Source organism: Chenopodium album, chromosome 1 (genome assembly GCF_948465745.1).
Source record: "Chenopodium album chromosome 1, dcCheAlbu1.1, whole genome shotgun sequence".
In the NCBI taxonomy this organism is placed as follows: Eukaryota; Viridiplantae; Streptophyta; class Magnoliopsida; order Caryophyllales; family Amaranthaceae; genus Chenopodium; species Chenopodium album.
The window spans coordinates 43,788,105-43,796,990 of NC_137834.1; the positions used below are offsets into that span (position 1 = coordinate 43,788,105).

Below are 8,886 nucleotides of genomic sequence, written 5' to 3' on the forward strand. Positions count from 1 at the left end.
GATGGATTTGTAGTAGTTATGGTTGAGGTTTTTTGGGGTTTTTAGAGAGAGAATGAGAAAGAGAGGAGTGAGAAGGCAAAAAGGATGAAATCGGCCAAAAAAATTGTTATAACGCTGCTGAATCCCAGCGGCTGCGCCCTCTCCTGATGAGCCGCGCCCGCAGGTAGCTAAAGGATCGCGCATGCGAGTCTTCATGCTGCGCCTTCTCTAGGGGCGCGGCTGGGCATCTCCGAGTTCCTGGTCATTTTGATGATAAGCACAGCCGCGCCCTCTCCTTCCTTTGCCACGCCCGCGACCTCCTAGAGAGGGTTCTCCTTGGGCGCGGCTTCGATCTTTCACTTGTGCTATGATTTTTGTCCTTCTTCCTCTCTTAACTCAAACTTAGCTTGGTAAAAACCATCATATGGCCTCCAATCCCCATTCATATATGTACCAAAGGGTCAAGTACCTACAAAGAAAAGCCAAGAGCCATAAGATAATAATTATCAACCAGACTGATTAAAAAGATAAATAAAGAAGAAAGGAGTCAAGAACTCGGGTTGCCTCCCTAGAAGCGCTTCTTTATGAGGTCACTAGGTTGACCATGAGAAAAATTCATCAATGGGGAGGCTTAGGATCCAAAGGATCAAGCAAACATTCTATGAGACCAACTTCTTCCTTGCAAAAGTAGTGCTTCAAGCGATGACCATTATATTGACCATAAACTTGTTACCATTCGCATCTAACTCAAAAGAACCATAAGGAGTAGTTTTCGATACCAAAAAAGGCCACGACCACTTTGACTTGAGTTTACCTAGAAACAAACAAAGCCTTGAGTTGAAAAGCAAAACATTATCTCCAACCTTAAAACTCTTGTTTCGTATATGTTGGTCATGCCACTTTTTGGTCTTCTCCTTATTCACTTTTGAGCTCTCATAAGTTGTTAAAGTAAATCAGTTCTGAATTAAATGACTGGGCCCGATCAGACATTGGACATAGCTGATAATTTCGGTCTGCTAGTTTTCAATGTCGGCTACTCGTTTTTGTAGGTTGGGTATTATATAAAGCCTTTTAGTAGGCTGACATGAGGGAGGTTAGCTGATATTTTATTTTTCTTTATTTTTTTCTCAGTTTTCTTTTCCATAAGTTTTTTTAGCTGATATTTTATTTTTCTTTATTTTTTGCTCAGTTTTCTTTTCCATAAGTTTTGTTTTGAAATAGCTTTCTTTAGTTTTGATAATCATTTTTTTAGATATTAGAACTTCATTTGTAGCTTGATAGTTGACTTTGTTTTATGTTGCCTTCAACTTTGAGATTTTCAATATTACAGTGTAGTTCTACTTTAATTTATTTATTTATTTTTGCTTTACTCTAATTTTGTTATTTATCTTCAATACTAGTTTATTTTATTCTTATTATGCTTTCTCTAATCGCTTTCATTAGTTTAATTTTAATTATGCACGAGTAGTTTAATTCTAGGGTTGTAGGGATCCATGATTAATATGAAGGAATGATTTATTAATGTTGATTGTTAATGTTGTGGGTTAATTTCCTATTGATTGATTTAATGCTATGCAATAAGATTAGCGCTGGTTTAATTGTATGAGCTACGCAGTATTGATTCGAGATTTGAGAGATGAGTATTAATATTAAGGCCTAGTTTAAATAGGTTGAATAAATTTATAAAATGGTTAAGTCAAGATTAAAGAGATGCGATTTAATAACGATGGATTAATTATGTGATTATATTACGTAGCGAAAGCCCTTTATAATCTGGTTAATTTATGCATTGATAATTGATTGTTATGTTTTATCCCGGAGTATTAATTATTGGTGAGCCTATGACCCTAGGATTTTTATTTATTGATTTCTTCCTACTTTTATTTTCCTTAGTTTAATTTCCTTCAAAACAATTTGGTTACTTAATAATTTAGATTATAATAATTTATTAGAAATAAAAGAATATTGTTTCCCTGTGGATTCGACCCTACTTCCCTATCTATTTTAGTTAGCGGTTTTAGAAATTACTTTTGATTAGGTGATACGACTTTAGCCTGTCAAAATTTGGCGCTGTTGCCGGGGAAACGACTTTATTTTTATTTGTAGTTGTTATTAGAGTCTAGATTGTTTTTTTTCTTTCGTATCAGATATCGTATGTTCTTTGGGATAGTTTCTCATATTTATTTGTTTAGTACGGATTAAGAATCAGAGATGACGGCACCACCACCACCTTATCCACCTCGCAAGCTTAGCGATTATTCGCAGCCATTCCTGATGGATTTTCCACATCTTACTCCTACCCCAGCTCTTGATGGAGTTTAATTCGAGATCAAGCCCCAGTTTATCACGATGATCGAAAGAAAGCAATTCAGTGGAGCTAAGGGTGAATACCCTAATCTTCATATTGCAGATTTTTGTCAATATTGCAATACTATTAGGCAAGCTGGGGTTATGCAAGACCAAATTAGGGAGATTCTTTTTCCCTTTTCCTTATATGGTAAAGCTTAATTGTGGTATAATGGATTGAATAGAACTGCACTTGGTATTACTGACTGGGAAACTCTTGCTTTGAATTTCTATAATAAACATTACCCTGCATAGAGGACAACTTTGTTAAAGAGTGCAATAAAAATTTTTGCCCAAGAAGCTGATGAAAGTTTATATGAAGCTTGGGAAAGATTTAAGGATTTGCAGAGAGAATGGCCCCATCATAAACTAGCATAGTGGAAAATAATCCAAGCTTTATACAATGGGCTTGGATATAATTCAAGAATGATTTGGACTCTACAACTAACGGAAGATTTATGAATTTGGATGAGAATATAGCGAGCAATGTTGTCGAAGAGATGATGTAGACACCAAAAAATGTCTCCCTAAAACTAAAATTGATGATGAACAATCTTTCACCGCCGTTATTGGTTGGGTTGAGTATTTAATCTTTGGAGTGCTTAAATCCATAATCTTTGGAGTGCTCGATAATCTGGACACAAAAATTCCCCGCGTCACGGGAAACTGTGTTGCAACACGGGGAGAAGTGTCGTGTCACGGTGGGTTGCTGACGTGTCACGGTGCCCACAAAACTTCCCCGCATCACGGGAAACTATGCCGCGACACAGGGAGAACTGTCGTGTCACGGTGCCCATTCCTGTTACACGGGGTAGTCCATGTCTTTTTTGTGTACACCCTTCACGCGTTTTCACTTCCCGTTTGTTAAATATGCCCTGCGTCACACAACAATCCCCCGAGTCACACAATATTCCTCCGTTAGTCAAATAAGGTTTTTTTTTATCTTATTAGGGTTGCGTATGTTCCCTCTACTCATTTTACCTACAAATACCCCTCCTTTCTACAGTTCGGGGCACCAAATCCTTCTCTCTTTCTCTCTTTTACACCCAAAATCATTCTCTTCTCTTTCTCTCTCCCATATTCTAAGCATTAAACCTATATTCCTAATTACACCATTCTTCCCTTAAGCACTCCAAGGAGTCCATACTTAACCCGAGGTTCCATCCTTAAACCAAGGCGCGAAAGTAATAAATAATTGAGGGTTTGGACAAAATCAACTCTACTTTTAATTTAATTTAATTTCCATTTGATTTATATTTTTTTATTGAAGTTACTAACAATTTATTCACGATGTAGCAATTTTAAGGAATGCGCGGAATGTGAGTTATTAATTAATTTAATCACTTATTTTATTTTAATATTTCTAGTATCATGATTAGGTTATTTTATATTTGATATAACTAACGCTATTATTGTTAAATTGCTACAATATTAATGTTTATTCTATTATTATTATGATCACCATATTCCATGTTAAAGGGAATATGTAATTGAAAATCACGGCTAATAAGATAATTTGGACAACCGGTTTAGGTTCCTTTTTAATCTTGTTGTTTAATCTAGTGATCACTAATTTTTTAGAATTATGTGGTGCATTAATATTTAACCAATTTAGCATAATAATAGTTTGGAGCAAATTGAATATTTTGTTTGTATGCCTCTGAGATCGCAAGAATACTTTTAACTATAAGAATCGAGTAGAGGTCAATACGGGCGAATGTGACTCCATCAGTCACTTTGTACCATCATCCCCGATCCTCCTTTCGTGGTTCCGAACCATATGGAGTTAGTAATCTCATGGATTATGAATGGGGTATAACCTTCATGGGTCAATCGTTCTTGCCTATCGTTTGTCCCTTAACCGTTGTTACCTTTTATGATCCGTGAACGGTTTACAAGTTCCTTAAAAACTTGTTGGCAGCTCCCTACTTTCCTTTTCCCTAATCGTAATATGTCAATTCTAACTTCCTATGAGTGCCAAGAATATTCACAACATGCTTTAATGTAGGCGTACTTCGAACGATGTCTACAATTTGGCGACTCCACTAGGGAGGATTTTTGGTTATTTATCGGTTTGAGTGATCGATATTTAATTAAGATGAGTAGATGAGACTTAAATGATTCTTGTAAATATTCCAGTGATTAAATTGGCATTTTTATATATGCATAGATGTGTAACGTCGTATTTCAGGTTTGTCCCGTAGGAAAAATTTGATAACCTGGTCGTGAACGAAGAAAAAAGGGGCACCAATCAGATTTCCTGACTGCCGCGGCACGGCAGTGCTTGCCGTGTAACGGAGCAGGGCACCGTGACACAGTGGATGTTTCCGTGTGTCGCGGCAGTCATGAAATCTTTCCAGTAGATTTATTTCTCTTCTCACAATCAGGTTCCTTTGATTTCTCTGAAAAAACGTGTGTTTTCTACATACGTCTTAGCCGTGGGGGATTTAAGCTCTATCAACTAAAAAACGCTCATGGAAATAAGGGTTCATCTGAGTTTTTAAATCCACCCAAACCATAGAGTCGAGTTTGATTTCATTACGAACTTGCGGAGCCACCCGTTGGCATACACCCTCAAGGAAGGTTGCCTTGATAACGCGTCCAAACTCTTAAACATGGTAACATTTTGACGCCAAATAAAACCAGACCATAGTGGAACATAGAACTGGACCTTAGGTTGCGAACTATTCTTTGCATCATTGTGCCTATGTATCTTATGTATGTAAATTTGGTCGTTTTGATCCTAACCTTAAAGATCTTTCTTTGTCTATGGTGGATTATTTTATGACTAACAATTGCCAAAGGACCGTACTCACTTAGTAATTAGTATAAACTCTAAAATCAACAAAAAAAAAAACAGGAACTAATTACCGTGACACGGCAGAAAACGCCGCGTCACGGAAATCAGTACCGTGTCACGGCAACCTGTACCGCACCACGGTGCAGGTTTGCCGTGACACGACAGTTGCGCCGCGACACGGTGCCCAAGTTTAACCTGTCAGCCCCTATTTTGGTGTTCCGTGCTAATTTGGTCCGCGTGTCAGTCATTTTGGTTACTGTAGACCCCCATTTGTGTCTCCACAAAACCAAAACCAGTGTTGAATACTTTTCACGTCGAATCATAATTGAATGAAGTGAAAGTGTTAAAAGTCTAGTGTGGCGGTTAGTTTTTAAATTCTTTTCTTCTCTATGTTTTCAAAAACCTATTTTATGAAAATAGCCAATCTAGTTTAGTTTTGTCCATAACAAAGGTTTGATAATAGTGTAGTTGGATTGGGTTCGAAAATACCTTTCCAACGGTATATTAGAAGCCCAATTCCGATGAATAATGAGGAAGATATGGCCAAATTACTAAACTGGGCCCGGTTTGATCTTTATACACTGCCCAATGAAATAGAGGAGGGCTTATTATGAATTATCATTCCTAATGCAAATAGGATTGATTATAGTCTTCTAGAATGTTCTAGAAGGTTTTTTTGAATCCTATTGTGATTAGCATTGACAATTGAGTTTTATGAGTTTTATTTGGAATAAAAGAAGTGTTTTAAATGAAATTACGATTTTACCCCTCGTACGGACTTTTACGCTTAATTTTATCAAAAAAATTAAAACGTGGGAAAATTGCCTGCAGTGCCTCACACCAGGCTGTCGCCTGACGACAAGCCCTATCGCGCGGCGACAAAGGCTTTTGCGGCGCCAGCATCGTGTTTTTTTTTTTTTCTTAAAACTCCGATTCTTTTTATCATATTCCGGATTATTTTCATAATAAATAGCATCGTTAAACCTCCGTTTTTAGTTACAAACTCTTTTCAAGAAATTCTTGATACTCTCTGTCTCTTTCCAAACTAGCCTTTTACAAATCAAAATTCCGCATTCACAAGATCTAGACACACCTAACATAATTCAAAGTTTCCTTCGCCCTAGACGTGTAATGTTTGATTTCTAAAGGTTTGGTCCAAAATCTATCTAGTCCAAACTTTCTTAATTCTCTATTTCAATTATTTAATTTGATTCTTTGGTTTTATTTTTTTCCTTGAAGTTACTAACGTGTGTTTTTTGTTATTAGAAAGAGGTAAGAGGCATCCAAGTAAGTACTTTAATCGTTTAATTGATATTTTGATATAGAAATCATGCTTAGAGTATTTTATTGATTCCTAGTGTCATGTTAGGATGCTTTTCCCAGTATCATGTTTAGGGTAATTTGCTTATATCAATTATGATTTCTATGATGCTTCCTATTTTCTTCCTAATATTCATGTTAGTATCATGTTAGGGTTAAAGCTTTGATTTTTATTGCTTAGTGACATGCTAGGGTTTGTTATTAATCTTGTTAGTATCATGCCTAGGATCTTGCAATTATTATGCTTTATTTTTTAACATGATTTATGATTTATAATTATTATCTATGATTATTATTATGTTGCTTGATATTCATTAGTATTGCTTGATCACACAGGGAATTAGTACTTGTAATCACGCTTAATAAGATACTTAATAATCTTGTTTAGGGTTTATTTGATTATAATTCAAGCTAATAATAGATTTATTTGTGAATTAATATTCAACCAACATAGATTAAACAGGTTTAGGGTAAACCTATTGATTGCATGTTAGTCAGAAAACGCACATGAATACGAGAAAAACAAAGTAGAGGCCTATAATTAAGGTAGGTTCTTACTCTTTCAGATTGGATTTGTACCTTCATCTCCGAACTTTCAGTCTTGGTTCCAGAACTATTGGAGTTTACGATCTCATGGATCGTTAAGGGGTGTAACCTTCACCGTATGAACGGTTTAAAAGTTCCTAAAACTTGTTGGCGACTCTTTTGCTCTAGCTTCCTTTACTTTGGACGCTTCCGTACTTTAGTGTATGATCACAGTGGGGTTCATGTTTGGGGTAATGCTTCAAATATTCCCTACAGTTTTTGGCGACTCCACTGGGAAGGATTTCTATTTCGATTCCTGAAATTAATTTCGGAAATTATTTAGTCAGAGTGGATGAGACTCGAAAAGTTCTATGTATTTCATGTGTAAAATTTTGATTAACATTATTGTCATATGCATAAAAAAGGTTCTCATCGGAATGACCATCCCTAATGAGTCAAAAACATATGATTTTTACGCGTAGGATATTTGAGGAATATCTTTCACAACTAGAATCGAAATAATGCTGCGAAAAACTGGAAAATTTTAAGAACACAGACAGCTGCTTAGGCATGTAGGAACTGGCGTCTTGAAAACAGAGCCAGTCGCCGAAGATATGGCTCTATCGCCGAGCAACAATTCTGTCGCCAGGAAACATGGATCATATCCCGGCGACAGTCCCTGTTGCCTGGCGCTGCGTTCTAACAATACCGAGCCAGAAATATGCGTTCTTGATTCAACCAGTTCTAGCACTGTTGGCTCGATTCTACTTCCTGGTTGAGTTTTTCTCACTTTTCTGAAACCCATATGTGTTCTACATATGGACATAACCCTATGAGAATTCATGCTCCATCTACCTGATTGAACGCTCTGAGGAACAAAGGATACATCCGAGAATGTTGAGTTCACCAAACCATGGAAGCGAGTTTAACTCGCGGGGTCTCATCCATTCGCGCCAACCCTTCCAAAGGTAAGGCTTCCACGCGGTGCATCTGCACTCATAACCATGGAACCTCTTCGACTAACCCATATCCCGAACTTTAGAAGAACTAGAGCCATGGTTAGGTTGCAAACTCATTGCATCATATTGTGCCTACATGACTACTTGTGCATTATTTGTTGTGCATACTCTACGTGTTTTTTCCTAACATTTTGTTTGACTTGTGTTTAAGCCTAAAGAAACCAATTAATGTCTAAAAGGAATTTGCCTAATTAATTAATTAGAGTAATTAAAGTTTAATAACAATACTAAAAGTCGTCCCAGATTAATGCTCCAGTAATGGCGCAAAAATTTGGACTTCAGCGCCAAACACTGCTGTGCAACGCCGAGCAACAACTTAGTCCCATTGTCGTATGTGGAATTTGTCGTATGACGCTACAGTGCAGTGTACGGCAACAGTCCTGTTGCTTTGGCGACAGTTCATAATTTGGCTCGAGTCATCACGACGAGTCTAAATAAACAGTTTATTAATCAGTTTTATTATTTTGTTAAAAGCAGTAACCTTATTTAGTTCTTATTTAAGTCTAAGCACTTGGTCCCATGGTCTTACACAAGAGTCAAAGCTTGTCACTTACGCTCACTAGTCTCAGCACACTTTGTATATGTCACCATGACCATGTCTTAGGGTCATGCATGAGTCTCTCTTTCCGTCATTTGAGTTGGGGTCCACTTTATTCCTAAATTCTTCTATATATCCCCATCTACATCATCTTTCCATTCTCTACATGATTTCCCCATATCACAATATTCATTCTTCCAACCTCCTTCCATCTATTGCATGTTGAATAGAGTTTGAGTCAAATTATTAACAGTGAATATCCCTAATTTCCCTTTCCACAGTACTTGGTCAAGGAGAGAAGGGCGTTTTATCAAGGACAACCTCTTTTTTCAAGTTTAACTTTTTGATAAACTAGTCAG

At 36.8% G+C, this 8,886-nt stretch overlaps 1 non-coding gene across 1 annotated transcript; it reads right to left on the reverse strand.

Moving 5' to 3' along the window:
* Positions 1–2,589: 2,589 nt before the first annotated feature.
* LOC145564850 (small nucleolar RNA R71) lies at positions 2,590–2,696 on the reverse strand. The gene has a single exon (XR_014094916.1). It is a non-coding gene; the product is annotated as a small nucleolar RNA R71 (small nucleolar RNA).
* Between the last annotated feature and the right edge of the window lie 6,190 nt (positions 2,697–8,886).